Genomic DNA, 15,831 nt, shown 5'->3' with positions numbered 1-15,831 from the left:
TTTTCAAACATGCAAAAGTAGAAAGAATAGTAAAATGACTCCATGGATGTATCACCCAGTCTTAATAATGGTCAATATTTCACCAATCTTATTTCCTCTTCTATTACGCTTTCTATTTTTTACTGGAGTATTTTAAAGGGAATCTTAGGCATCATATATTTTTACCTATTAATGCTTCAGCATACACTTTTAACTAAGAAATCAAGGTTTAAAAAAAGTCAACCAACATGAAAAAGTTTGTTTGTAAATGCTAAATCCAATAGTTTATTAATTTATTTAATAAATATTTATAAGTTTCTACTGTATGCCAGGTCCTATTTTGGCTCTGCTATTATTGTGCTAAACAAAGATCTTCACACAAGGAAACAGATAACAAACAAGATGATTTCAGAGAGTGATAAACAAAATGAGGAAATAAGACAGAGTAATAGACAGTAACTGGTTCAAGGAGGACTCTATCTTAGTCAGGGTGACCAGAACAGCAATAAAGTCTAGGTTTAAAAATGGGGCTCTGGAGCCTGAGTTCAAATCCCAGCACCACCACTTCCCAGCTGTGTGACATTGAAAAAGTCACTTGATCTCTCTGAGCTCATAAAATACCCACTTTTTATATAGAGTTGTTTGAAGCTTTAAAAGGGTTAACAACCGATCTAGAGCACTTCCTACAGTACAAGGCACCTAGTAGATATAGGAAGAGAAAAGCAAAGCCTTTTGAAGGACATGACTTTTGAGCCAAAATCTAAATAATGAGAAAGAACTAGCTGAATGAATATCTATGAAGAGTCCTCCAGATGGGAAACCAGCAAGAGAAATGCCCTGAGGCAGGAGTAAACTTGGTGTGTTTGAGGAGGAGGAGGAGGCAGCTCCATGAGCTGGAGGGGCAAGCCTGAGAGGGGATTAATGGTAGGAGAGGAGGGTAAGGGTCAGGTCATGAAGTGGCTTTCAGGGCTTCCGTTAGGAATTTAGACTTCAAAGACGGTGGGAAGCTGCTGGAGAGTTTCCAGCAGGGGAGGAACATGATTGATACATGTTTGGTAAAAACAATTACTGTCTGGCTTCCATGTGAACAATGGATTTGAGACAAGGACAAAAGCAGAGAGACCAGCCAGAGGGTCTACCCATAACATTTGCAGAACCTGGGACCGGGGAACAAATGAAGGCCTTTGCACCATGTGTTTAAATATTTAACAATTATAATAGGCAAACAAACATTAAATAAAACATGATCTATCCTCCTATCTAAAGCTATACAATGTGAAAATTTAAAAATGTGGAAAGCTACATTTTTATATGACTAAAAGTAACACAATATTAAAGATAACTAAATTTAATTATTGTGACTTGTATGAATATTTTGTTCATAGATTTTTGATGTTTTGAATAATAAAATAATACATAATCTAGAAATAATTATGAATTTATTCTAGTAAATATATTCTTCTTGCTGTCCTTTCAAAAATATCAATAATTATTTTATTTAAGTCAAGTTTTTTATATGTGTATCCCATTGACAGTTATAAGGTTAGAAACCATATTAAAACTACATGAATTTGAATATATTTTCATCCGAAGTGTAATTTTATGAAAATAAAATATTAAAATTAAAATTTAAAAAATTGTTCATGTATGTTTTCTCAAAAGTTATTTTTTCCTAAAATATAAAACATTATTAAAATTAAAATTAAATATAATTATACTAAATTAATGTTAAATTTTAAGATCAAAATTATTTAGATAAACCTGAAATTAGTTTTTGGAAATATAAGTAAACATTATTAAATATTTCGATAAGAGTAAAACCATTTTCCACTCCAGTTGCAATATCAGTTTGCATCTCATCATCAGTGTAAAGAACTGGTATCACATACCACTCGTTACATCTAGACAAATAGGCATGCAAAATTAAGAGTAATGAAATTGTCAATATTGCAAAATGTTCCTCAGTTACTATGTGCAACTCTTGTGAATACAGAATCAATTTGTGAGCACTCCTAGAACCATGGATTGGAACATGGAAAGGAACAAGATAGTGTACACGTGGAACAATGCTACTAGGAAACAATGCTTTGTTGTGCAAGAATCTATTGTACGCGTGCTATTTAAGGAGAAGGGTTTGACAAATACATTAATTTATCTTTATCTAAGTGATTCTACTCCTCAAACCCCTCCACACTCTCTGAAAGTGTCTGTCTTGAATCTAAGCAGTTGCACAGTCCACTGAAAACCATTTAGATGGAGCTGTCTTTTCTTTTGAGATGTGGACAAGCATGGTCCTGAGTTCCAAGAGTAGATGTTTAGGACTATGGCTTGAATGGTGCCAGGACCGACTACTAGATCCTAATTGATGAAAGTGCCTAGGTGTTCTTTACCAAAATTTTGTATATGTTTATTTGTGATATATGGAGCCTTCTAAAGCATGAGCTTAAAGCAAGGGTCCCTCTTTCCTGGTTCTAAGGAGGTACTGCCATCTAAGAGGCTTTTGCAGTTACCCAGGTGAGGGCTGGAAGGAAGTCTGAAGTCCAGCAGAAGAAAACAGTGACTGGGCTGTTCTGGGGTCTGGGGCACAGGAAAGACATAAGGAGTGGTTTTCCAGTAATTGCCCCTGGAAAACTCTCAATGGCCAGTAGGTGCCATAGAAGCGAATTCTTTCACTAGTTCTAACCTAACCATTGGGAATTTTGCAAACCCTGGCGCACACAGTTCAACTTATTTCACAGGCAACTAAATTTCCAATGATTTGTTAATTATTCAACTAATAAAACAAGCTTGTTTGGGGTGCTGCTATGTGTCAGGCACTGTACAGGGCCTGAAAGTCAGTGGTGAGCAAGGTGGGGAGATCCTTAAGTCTTGCTGTTGACGGTCTTGCAGGGAAGGTAGAAGCTAAACAACAAATCCAGTGGGTAAGGTGCCAAGGAAGAGAAGTTTAGATGCTGCGGGAAAGTTTAGCTCTTCTGGAATCTCGTCTACAGAAAGAGGAGGCTGAATTTCCACTAGACATCTCTCATGACAGTTGCTTGAACCAGAGAGGAAATTAACTCTCCAGCCTGACTAACTTATGCCCTAAATTTAATAGTGCTAAATGGCATCCCCAGAGAGAGTCTGATGGAATTTCACTTCTATTGCTCATCAAGGGCCTGTCTGGTGGATTACTTAATAACGAGCCCCACTCTGACGATTTCTGCCTTCAACATGAATGTTTTAGGCCTAGTCGAAGTCCAGGAAATTACATTCCTGATCCTTAGGTCTGATCCTTACAGATAGCTGGGAAGGGGAGACAGGAGGGAGAATAGCTTAAAGAGAAGTCTATGGACTTTGGAACCAGGTAGACCTGTCTGTGCTGGGTATCTAGGTTCTGTGACTTTGAACAAGGCAACCTTCATTCTCTAAGCCTCAGTTTCTTCATCTGTAAAATGGAGACATTGGCATCTATCTCATTGGGTCATTGAAAGGATTAAAGGCAATAATGTATTGTAAAGACAAAATATATGGCAGTTAAGAACAAATGTTTTTTTGTTCAAATAACATTTGAATCAGTTGGGCTTTCTAAATATGTTGGGTTTCTTTCTAGAGTTGACAACTGAGAAGTTAGTTAAAATGAGATTCTTGGGACAGATTTGAAAAAATAAATTAGCCTTATTTCATTCTAATTTTAAAAGTAATACTGAGTTTCAGTCAATATAGTGAACTGGGTTGATAACAAAATATTTTTTTCCTGGTTCACACTCATAAAAATGTTTGTAAAGGTTGCCTACCAACAAGCCATTTCCACCTCCTTTCTTCACCATTGGAAGAGCCCACCTCCCACCATAGGAAGTAGAGAATGCCCAGACTCACTTTCCAAGACTCTCTCATAGATAGATACAGGGAGGTTACTGAGTTCTGGCCAATTGGATACAAGTCTGCAAAGAGACTTGTGGGAAAGATTCTCCTCCCTTATAGAAGGAGATGCATAGGAGAATATGCCCTCTTCCTTTTCTCTGGATGTGGCCATGTCTGCTGCAGCCATCTTGTGACTATGATAAAGAATATTACAGATGGATTACAGAGTAGAAAAATGAAAAGTTCTTGGTTCTTTGCTGTCATTGTTGAAAAGTTAACCTCCTAAGCAAAGAGATAATTTTAAAAGTTGGTCTAGAATTGATGAAACCCACAGTCCCCTGCCAGAGAAAATGTGACATATCTCTATAGAATATTTCTATATTCCACTGTCTCCATAGTTTTGTCTTTCCAAATGTCATATAGTTAGAATCATATGGTATGTAGCCTTTTCAGATTGGCTTCTTTCACTAGTAGTAATATGCATTCAAGCTTCCACTGTGTCTTTTCATGTCTTGATAGCTCATTTCTTTTTTAACATCGAATAATATTTCATTGTCTGGATGTACCAGTTTATATACCAATTATTGTACTGATAGACATCTTGGTTGCTTCCAAGTTTTGGAAATTATAAATTAATCTGTTATAAACATCCATGTGCATAGAGTTGAAGGATATGAGGCCAAGTGAATTACAGAATCTGAAAATGATTCCTTAACTGAGGTTATTTTTCTTTCTCTAAAGAACTTTAGGCGATGGTGTTAAGGCTGTAAACTTATTTTATAGCTCAATCCCCTCTTTTATAATCAGTATATATATATGTACATATATATATATATGTATATACAATATATATTTGACAGTGATTTGCCTTCAGTGTGGGATCTAAGTAGGTTTGGTCATTTGATTTGAGGAAAAAAGAAATGACTATATTAGGGTTTTCTTTGCTTAGTGACATGTTGGCTGGTTGCATTACCCTTAGTGGTTGCTCTGAGTGTGGCTTGTTAACTGAATACAAGACCACATCTGAATGTTATGACAATAAATCTTCTCCTTTGGAAGAGAAAAAAAAAATCCACAGGCAGATTTTTTGTGTGGACATTTGTTTTCAACTCCTTTGGGTAAATACCAAAGAGTATGAATATTGGATCATATGCTAAGAGTACATTTAATTTTGTGTGAAACTAACAAAGCATTTTCCAAAGTGGCCAGACCATTTTGCATTCCCACCAGCAATGAAAGAAAGGTAGTTTCTCCATATTCTCACCATAATTTTGATAGGGTTTGCATTGAATCAATTGATGACTCTGGGTAGTATGAACAAGTTAACAATATTAAAACTCTTCTGATTCATGAATGCAGGATATCTTTCTCTTTGTTTTTGTTTTCTTTAATGTCTTATAGTTTTTAATGTATAGATACTTCACTTCCTTAAGTTTATTCTTAAGCATTTTATTGTTTTTGATTCTAAATGTGATCATCTATTTCTTTTTCAGATAGTTCTTTGTTAATATATAAAAATGCAACTGATTTTTATATGTTGATTTTGTATCCTGAAACATTACTCAATTCATTTATTAGTTCTAAGAGGATTTTTTTGAGGTAGAGTCTTTGGGATTTTTCCATATACAAGATCATGTCATCAGCAAACAGAGACAATTCTACTTATTTTCTGGTTTGGATGTTTTTACTTATTTTTCTTGCTTAATTGCTCTGGCTGGGACTTCTAGTACTATGTTGAATAGGAGTGGTGAGAGTGGATACATTTTTCTTGTTTTAGGTTTTAGAGGGAAGACTTTTGCACTTCCACTATTTAATATGAGGTTAGCTGTGGATTTGTCATATATGGCCTTTATTATGTTGAGGTATGTTCCTTCTATACCTAATTTGCTGGGAGATTTTACCATGAAATGATGTTGAATATTGTCAAATGATTTTTCTGCATCTATTAAAATTTTTATCTTTCATTCTATTTATGTGATATATTATATTCATTGATTTGAATATGTTAAGCTACCCTTGTATCTGAGAGATAAATTCCACTTGATCATGACGTATGATCATTTTATTGTGCTGTTGGATTCAGTTTGTTTGTATTTTATTGAAAATTTTTGCATCCATATTCACTGGGGATATTGTCTTGTAGTCTTCTTGTATTATCTTTATCTGGCTTCATTATCAGGGTAATGCTAGCTTCGAACAATGAGTTTGGTAGTGTTCTCTCTTCTTCAGTTTTTTGGAAGAGTTTGAGAAGGAATGGCATTAATTTTTCTTTAAATGTTTGGTAGAATTTACCCATGAAGCCACGTGGTCCTGGTCTTTTGTTGGAATAGTTTTGATTACTGATTCAATCTCCTTCTTCATTACTGGTCTGTTTAGATGATCTATTTCTTCATGATTCAGATTTGGCAGGTTGTATATTTCTAGGAGTTTATCCATTTCTTCTAGGATGTCCAAGTTGTTGGTATATAATTGTTTATAGTAGTCTCTTTTTTTTTCTGGCTTTATTGAAATATAATAGACAATTAGTTGCTCATATCATAGTAGTCTCTTATGATCCTTTGTATTTCTGTGGTGTCTCCTCTTTCATTTCTAATTGTATTTATTTGAGACCCCTCTCTTTTTTTCTTGGTCAGTCTAGTTAAGAATTTGCCGATTTTGTTTATCTTTTCAAAAAACCAACAGTTTTGTTTATTTTTTCTATTGTTTTTTTCTATCCTTTACTTCATTTATTTTTGCTTTAAACTTTGTTAGCTCCTTTCTTCTTTACGCGTAGTCTGTTCTTGGTTTTTTTTTTTGTTATATTTTGTTTTTTGTTTTGTTCTTTGAGGCATAGAGTTAGGTCATTTGAGAACTTTATTTTTAATGTAGGCATTTATCACTATAACGTCCCTCTTAGAACTGCTTTTGCTATATCCCATAAGTTTTGGTATGTTGTGCTTCTATTTTCATTTGTTTCAAGATGTTTGATTTACCTTCTGATTTCACCTTTCACCCATTGGTTATTGAAATCCCCAAAAATATACAAAAAAGCTAGAACTAACAAGTAATTTAGCAAGGTCACTGAACACATGGTCGAAATACAAAAATTAATTGTATTTCTATACAGTAGCAATGAGCAATCAGAAATTGAAATGTAAAAAATAGTATCATTTACAATAGCACCAAAAAAGCCATGAAATATATATAAATTTAACAAAAGTTGTGCAAGATTCGAATGCTGAAAACTACAAAACACTGGTGAAATAAAGCAAAGAAAACTGAGGCAAATTGCATGACATGGATTCATGCATGCAATGCATGAATATACTCATGGATTATAAGACTCAATATTGTTAAGATGTCAATTTTCACAAAATAAATCTATACAGTCAATCCAATCTACTTCAAAATTCCAGCAGGAATTTGAGTAGACACCATCAAGCTGATTCTAAGAATTATGTTGAAAAGTAAAGGAAATAGAATAATCGAAATAATTTTGAAAAAGAACAAAGTTGAAGGACTCATACTACTTGGTACCAAATCTTATTATAAAGCTACAGTAGTCCAGGTGAAAGGGTAGATACAAATCAATGGAACAAAATAGAATCCAGTAAAAGATCCAAACATATATGGCCAATTTATTTTTAAAACATATTTTTTGGGAGATCATTCACACACCATAAAATTCACCTATTTAAAGTGTACAATCCAATGGCTTTAGTATACTCACAAAGTGTGCAAACATCACTAAAATCTAACTTCAGAATACTTTAATCATGTCAAAAAGAAACCCTGTACCCATTAGCAGTTACCCCTCACTCTTCCACTCCTCCAGTCATAGGCAACCACAAATCTACTTTCTGTCCCTATTAGATTTGCTTATTCTAGACATTTCATGTAAATGGAATAATATAATTTGTGACTGACTTTTTTTTTTTTTGCTTAGCATACTGTTCAAGGTCCATCTATGTTGTAGCATGTGTTAGTACTTCATTCCTTTTTATGGCTGAATAATATTTAATTCCTTTTTATGGCTGAATAATATTTAATAGCTATACCATAGATATGTATATTTCTACACCATAGAAAATGTGTCATTTTATGTTCTAGGCATCAGTTGATGGACATTTAGGGTATTTCCACCTTGGGGCTATTATGAATAATGCTGTTATGAACATTCATGCACAAGTTTTTGTGTGTACATGTGTTTTCTTTTCCCTTGGGAAGATCTCAAGCTTGGAACACATCTGAGGGTGTGGTCTAGTGACTGTTCACCTATGTGAGGAGTAGAATTGTTGGGCCTATAAATATTACTATTTTAACATTTTGAGAAACTTCCAAATTGTTTTCCAAAGTAGCTACTCCATTTTACATTCCCACCATCAGTGGATTCCAATTTCTTCACATTCTTGTCAACACTTGTTATTATCTTTTTATTTTTAGCCACCCTAATGGGTGTGAAGAAGTATCTCAATGTATTTCAATTAATTTTTGACAAAGGTGAAAGGGCTATTGAAAGGAGAAATGACAGTCTTTTGACAAATAGTGCCAGAACAATTACATATCCATACATAAAAGATGAACGAACATAAACTCTAATCTCTCCTCAAAAACAAAAAACAAAAAACATTAACTCAAAGTGAATTATGTACTTACATGTACATAAACTTCTAAAAGGAAGCAGAGAGGAAAATTTTTATTACCTAGCTCAGGCAAATTTTTCTTAAATATTATATTAAAAATATAATCCATAAAATGAAAAAATGATAAAATGGCCTACATCAAAATTAAGAACTTCTGCTGTTCAAAAGATGTTGTTAAGGGAATAAAAGATGAGATACAAATTAGGAAGAATATTTGCAAAACACCAATCTTACAATATATAAAGAACTTTCAAACCTTTATGAGATAACCAACAGCCTAATAGAAAATGGGCAAAATAACCTATACATTAATGTTTATAGTAGCTTTAGTTATAATTGTCAAAATGTGAAAGCAATCCAAATGGCTCAAGTAGCCTTCATTCATGAACAAATAAACAAACTATGGTTTACTTATACAATGGATACTACTCAAACTATTGATACACCCAACGATTGCAAATGCATTATACCAAGTTAAAGTTAGACTCAAAAAGGGGACATACTATATGATTTCCTTTATGTGACATTGTTGAAAAGGCAAAACCCACAGTGATAGAAAACAATCATAACGTTGCCCAGGGTTCAGGGTGTGATGAGGAGCCAATATCAAAGGGGAATCGGGAAATTTTGGGGAGCGATGGAATTGTTCTATATCTTAACTGGGTAGTGGTTTCACCACTGCATGTGTTTGACAATGCTGAAAAGAGTGAATTTATTGTATGTTAATTATCCTTCCATAAATCTGACTTTTAAAAATTAGCCATCCATAGCTATAAGGAAGAGAGCTCTCACCAAAACTCGATTATCCATAGTCTGGTATCTTGTAATAGCAGCCAGAACTGACTAAGACACTCAGTAAAATTGACTGGCCTGGGACCCATATTCACTCCTGACCAAAGAGAGGGGAGGGCAGTTCCCTAAAAGAAGCTGAGTACTATTATTAGAAGAACAGAAAATGGAATGCTGGACAGACAAACTCAGCAGGTATTTCATTATTGCTTCATAGATACATTTAAGGATTGATTCCTTAAGAAGTGACAGTGTTATTTATTTTACTCCTCACAAGCACAATTTGATCTATTTTTTCTGTTGACATTTTAGAGACTTATAGATAAGCAAAGAGTAAATTCTACGTACAGGTAAATATGAATCCTTTAGAATGTTCCATCTACCCCCATTTTTTTAAGAATTAATAATATTTTTAAGACAGAATGGTTTCGTTGTCTCCATATCTGAAAATGGACTTTCCTTCTGTTTCTTTCTTTAGTCTATCTCAGTTTTCTTAAACTTTAGTACCTAAGAACGACAAGATGGGTGGTATATGTGAAACCTTGCATACTGTAATTTATGAACAATTAAGGGATTTTTTAATGGGTAATTTATACCAGGGGTCCTCACCATTTGGGCCGCAGACCGGTACCAGTCCATGGCCTGTTAGGAACCGGGCTGCACAGAAGGTGAGCAGCAGACAAGGGAGTGAAGCTTCATCTGTATTTGCAGCTGCTCCCCAGCACTAGCATTACTGCCTCAGCTCCACCTCAGATCATCGGGCATTAGATTATCATAGGAGCACCAGTCCCTGATGCCAAAAAGGTTGAGAATCACTGATTTATACCATATTTCTCCCCAATTACATTTGTCTTTAGAAACTAACCTCCTACAAAAGACAAAATTCTCTACTAATGTTTACTGAACATCTACATATTTTATCTCATTTAAACCATGTGAGGTTAAGTAGTTGTTAGTTCAATTTTATAGAAAAGAAAAATGAGTTTCAGAGAATTTAAATAACTTGCTCAAAACCACACAGTCTGGGTATCAGGGTTAGAATATAAATATCTATAGCTCTTGTGCCTCTGTAGGAGCTCAGCAACTTAAGTTGTTGTTGTTGTTATTATTTTGTTTGTTTATTTGTTTTTAGGGGAGGCAACACTTGGTTGACCTCACAGATTGGAAGGACCTTGTCAGTTTATAATCCTTATTTATTTTTTTATTTTTCACACCTACAGCATCTAGTCTTCCTAGGTGGTCTCCCATCCAAGTACTAACCAGGCCCTACCCTGCTTAGCTTCTGAGATCAGAAGGGATTGGTCTTGTTCAGGGTAGCTCAGCAACTTTGGATAGTTCAATGTAAGGGCTACATGCATTAGCTTTGGCCAAACCAGTTTCAGGTTTGAATCCTGGAACTCCCACTTTCTAGCAATGCAATGATAATAGCAAATAGCTTTGAGCATTTTCCAAGTGCTCAGCATTTTTGTGTGCACAATATCTCATTCAACCTTCTTGAACACTCTTGAAGGAAGATATCACTATTATCATCAACCCCACTTTACAGGTGAAGGAACTGAGGCTTAAAAGCAATCAAAAGCATAAATGAGACTTGAACCAAGATATCTGATGCCACTGCATGTGATTATAACCTAAAATATGGATAAGAAAAGGAACTAAAGGTAGCTGAGAAGAATTAAATCCACTCTCTAGAATGATCTCTATGGTCTGGTAATTAAAAATGTGGACTACAGAATGGGCTACCTGGGGAACCATCTCAGCTCCTCCACTTGTTAGATGTGTGACTTTGAGCAAGTCATTTAACTTTAGTGTCCTCATTTGCAAAATGGGAATGTAGAAGTACCTACATGTATTAGTTTCCTAGGGCTGCCATAACAAAATACTAGACTGGGTGGTTTAAACAACATTTATTTTCTCACAGTTCTGGAGGCTAGACATCCAAGACAGTGTTGTCAGCAAGTTTGGTTTCTTATGAGACCTCTCTTCTATGGTCACTTTATTTCTTTGTCCTTCATTGGTGTTTCTTGGTCTGTGTCCTATCTGTGTCCTGATCACCTCTTCCTATAAGGATACAATCATATTGGATTAAGTCTCACTCATATAACCTCATTTTATCTTAATTATCTCTTTAAAGGGCCTGTTTCCAAATACAGTCACATTCTGAGGTACTGGAAGTTAGAACTTCAATATACAAATTAGGGGTATGGAACAATTCAGCCCATACACACAATCTCATAGGGTTATTGTGAAGATCAAATCAGACAATATATGTAAAGCAAAGGTAAGGAACCTAAAATGTTGTGAGAACTAATGATTGTGCAATGTAACTCAACACTTTACTCAGGCATAAGAGTATCTGGAAAGTTACAAATCTTTCTTCACCAGAATATTGGCTGGAAGTGCCCTAGAGGCTTCTCCTCTCCTGATTTATACCGGGTGTTCAGTCCAGCATCGTCTTTGCCTTATGGTCAATAGTCCTCATCTTGATCCCACAACTGTTTCATTCTGGTCTGGCCACTCCCTGGGGACAATGAGAAGTTCTTTCTGTAGAGAGTGATCAAACTTTCTTTCTGTAACTGCTCCAAGGTTCATCTTTAAAAAGAGACTTTCTGTCCCGGCTACTCACCATCAGCAAGTGCCTTTCCAATACTACTGCTATTTCTACTCCTTGGGCAATCTACTTATTAAAATCTATGACAATCACTTATATTTATAAAGCCATTTTTAATTTACAAAGCTCTTTTCTATCCATTATCTCTTTTAATCCTCACAACATCTGTAAAAAGGATGTTTTTCTCCATTTTATAAAAGAAGAAAATCGGGCTCTGAGGAGTATCATCATCATCCTGGGTCTCACAGTTGATCAGTGGCAGAGATGGGTCTCAAATTCTGGTCTTTTAATACTAATATGTCAGGAGTAGCTCACCTAGTCAGGTATTCTTCTACAATATAAATAATCCAGTATAGCAGCCCTGCTCTCTTTTGGGGGGATGTAGTTATTTGGATTTTTTTTTTTCACACTTACGGCACTTGGGATTTCTAGGTGGTCTCCCATCTAAGTACTAACCAGGCCCGACCCTGGTTAGCTTCTGAGATCAGACGTGATTGGTCATGTTCAGGGTGGCATGGCTGTAGACTATTTGGACTATTTTGATTGGAAGTGACAAAAATCCAACTCAAACTGGCCTAAGCAAAAACTGAACTTATTGGCTCACCTAACAGAGCAATCCAGAAGTAGGTCTGCAGGCATGCATGGATCCAGGTGCTCAACGTACATCATCAGAACTATCTCTCTCCACTTCTTATGTTCCCTTTGTGTCCACCTTATTCTTGGACAAACTCTCTGCTTGGCATGTCAAAGATGGCCCCCAGTAGCTAAGGCTTACCATTCCCCCAGCTCAACAAACTTAGTAGAAGGAGAGCACCTTTTTCTTATGAACTGCAACAAACGACCTGGATATTATCCTCAACTATTTGGGTTGGCTTATGGACCCCACCCTTGAATCAATCATTGTGTGTAGTACAATGGATTATTCTCATTGTCCAGGCCTGATCACTTACCCCACTATGGAGAGGTGTATGGTGGTACGGTGAGTCTCATCAAACCCAGGGACTGAGTGATGGAGAAAGGTATTTCTTTAAAGAAAGGTACTGATGTCAGAAGTGGTCTGGATCATAGGCAGATCTCTACAGAGTGCCTTTGCTCTACAGAGCTAAAATAGAACAACTAGTGAGGAACTGGGGGGCTATCTTAGCAAGAACTCTCAGTTCTTGCCTTGAGATTAGTAAGTGGACTTCTGTAGGTTTTTTCCTGGACTCCCTAGCTTGACTCAGCAGGATAGAAAAAAAGGCAATAATTCGTAGCAGAGAAAGGAAAAAAGATGGAGCTTCTGGCTCTTGTGTTCAGAATAGTACCCAAACCAGGAGCACCCATGGAAGGAGACTTCGAAGTACTCTTTGAAGATGACTACTTGCCTGCTCCCTCTTCCCAGTACCTTCTATCTCCCCATGAAGCTGTGAGCTCCAGGAGGATAGGGACCACATCTGTTTTATCTACCATCTTCTTTCCAAGGCTTAGCATGATACTTTGCCTGAACATAGCAGGGGCCTATCACGTATTTATGCTATGTGTGACTAAACTTACGAATCAGGTTTATCATCCTAACTGGCAGGATTGATCTACTTCTTTGCATACTTAAATCCCTATCTTTGATTTTTGTTTTCCAGCTGTGGGAGAAGGTATAGAACAAGACTCTCCACAGCCCCTTCCAGCTTATGATTCCATTATCTTAGGGCTCTCAGGAGACAGCCAAGATACCTTCTGCAAAGAACTGATGGAAGGTAATCAAACTTATTGAGCACTCTGTGCTTAGGTGAGATGACTTCATTTGGGTCTGAGGTCCCCAAATTGTGAGATTTCATGGACTCATAATTTTGGGGGGTGTGTGGAATGAAAATGATAATGCTTATTTTTTATTTTGTCCGATAAAGACATAAAAAAATTCTATTAACTGTCATTACCATTTCTTTTAAAAAGGAAATTTTTACACTAAGACAGCAGGAAATACATAATCTCAGAAAAACAACCACCACCAATCCTTTTCCCTCCTGGAAAAAAGACAGTTGGCAACCTTACATCATGATGATGATGATGATGATGATGATGATGATGATTTGCAGACAGATGTAAATTTAATCAGACTGACCCTTGCCTGGGGTCCAGTATTCGGAAAGCCACTAACAGAGATTATTTTTCAACACTCCCTTCCACTTCTAAGTGGGCTTAATCTGCCTACTTTACAGATGGAGAAACAGGTTCAACGAGGGCAAGTGCAAGGTCACAAGGATAGTAAATAGTAGTCAGGTTGTCAGAGTGGCAACCCAGATCCCTTAGCAGATCCCAAACCAAGGCTATTTTCTTGTAGGGAAAAGATGACCCACACTGGCGCCCTTGGAATACCCCCGAGGTATATACTTGGCCTCACCTTGACACTGGATTTGGATGCTTTGTTCTTAACGATGTGCCCACCTCATGCCAGGCACAAGGGAGAGTGCAGGGAGCGAAATCAACACGTTCCCAGCCTCCTCTCCTGTTCCCAGATACTTACCTGTTCCCCAGGCCCGGCTTCTTGTGCTGGCAGCCAATGAATCCCTACTGCAGGCGTGGGCTGCTAATAGTTTAGGGGTTCCCTCTCTCAGAGGTGTTGGCAGTTTCCTAGGAGACTCTGGGAACCTTAACGCCTCCAAGACCCAAAGGACAGGAAGCGTAATGGCGCAACTTGAGGCACTGTGATAGGCTGCAGGGAAGGTAATTTGGGAGGAAGAGATCAGTTCAAACCCTATCAAATAATACCCCGTTCTGCCCCTCCCCCATTCCCATGGGCTTTGCGGGGACCCACAGCCCCAAAGCTTAGGGTGGAAGAAGGGTTTCCCCCAAACCGGAGGGCCCTACTGTGGAGTAGTCTTGTTGCTCTGGCTGGGGGACGCTGGAGACCGAGTCACCAGTCCCACGTTCCGCCCCGCCTTGCTCGCCCGAGGCGGGAGCGTGCCTCTGCCTGGCTGAGCGGGTGCACGAGAGCGCGCGCCTCGGCGCGGGAGCGCGCCCAGGGGAGAGCCCGAGCAAGATGGAGGCCGCGCGGCGGCCGCCGCCTGGGCCAAAGCAGCCACTACTGAAAGCGCCGAGCCGCGGCGCCTAGGCTGTGCCAGCCCCAGACCCGCTGCCCCGGACCGGGCCCAGGTTGGTCTCCCCGCACCTTCTCCCCGCGGCCGCAGCCTCTGTGCGTGTCCGGCCTAGGCGCGGGGCAGCCGCTCTCCCACCCCCCGGGCCCTACCCGGGCCTGGCCGCTCCCCAGCGCCCGGGGTACAGCCCCCGCCCGCCGCCTGCCCCTCGCGGCCCAGGCTGCCTGCGAGCCCTGGTCCTTCGTCCCCTTGGCCTGGAAAGCCTCTCTCCCCAGTCCTGGCCCGCCAATCCTAGGCTCCCTCCCAGCCTACATTCAACCCTGGCTTCTGAGCGACCCCTCGAACACCCCCGCCCCATGTCCAGACCCTGCAGTTCCAGTGCCCGACTCCCCTCTAGCCTCATCCTGATCCCTCCACTTCGCCCTCTGAGACCCTCATACCAGCCTGCACTCCCTGTCCCAGCCCCCATATCACCTTCCCAATCCCTCAGTACTAGCCTGTTATATCTCCTTCTTACTCCCTCATAGAAGTGCCCCCCCCCACCACAGCCCTTTCCTAGACACCCAATACTAGACCTTCTTCTACCCCTAATACCAGCCCTCAAATTCCCTGCCGAGATCCTTATATACAACCCCTCTACTAATCCTGCAATACCGGTCCCCAGCCTCCATTCCGCCTCCCTATGGTCCCCTCTCACTCTTCCAATATCAGCCCCCAAGTTCCCTCCCCAACACCACCATGACCACTTTCTAACTCCCTCATTCCAGCTCTCACATCCTTTTCACTGTCCCCTCATCCCAGCCCCCCCCGCCCCAACTTTCACGCGGCCCCTTCCTAAGTCCACAATTAGAGATTTTGCCAATTCCCCCCACAGACACCAACCAGACATTCTCATGACCCCCTCCTAGCTTTCCCATACCTG

Source organism: Rousettus aegyptiacus, unplaced genomic scaffold (assembly GCF_014176215.1).
Source record: "Rousettus aegyptiacus isolate mRouAeg1 unplaced genomic scaffold, mRouAeg1.p scaffold_m13_p_4, whole genome shotgun sequence".
NCBI classification, from domain to species: Eukaryota; Metazoa; Chordata; class Mammalia; order Chiroptera; family Pteropodidae; genus Rousettus; species Rousettus aegyptiacus.
This window is presented reverse-complemented; position numbering follows the sequence as displayed.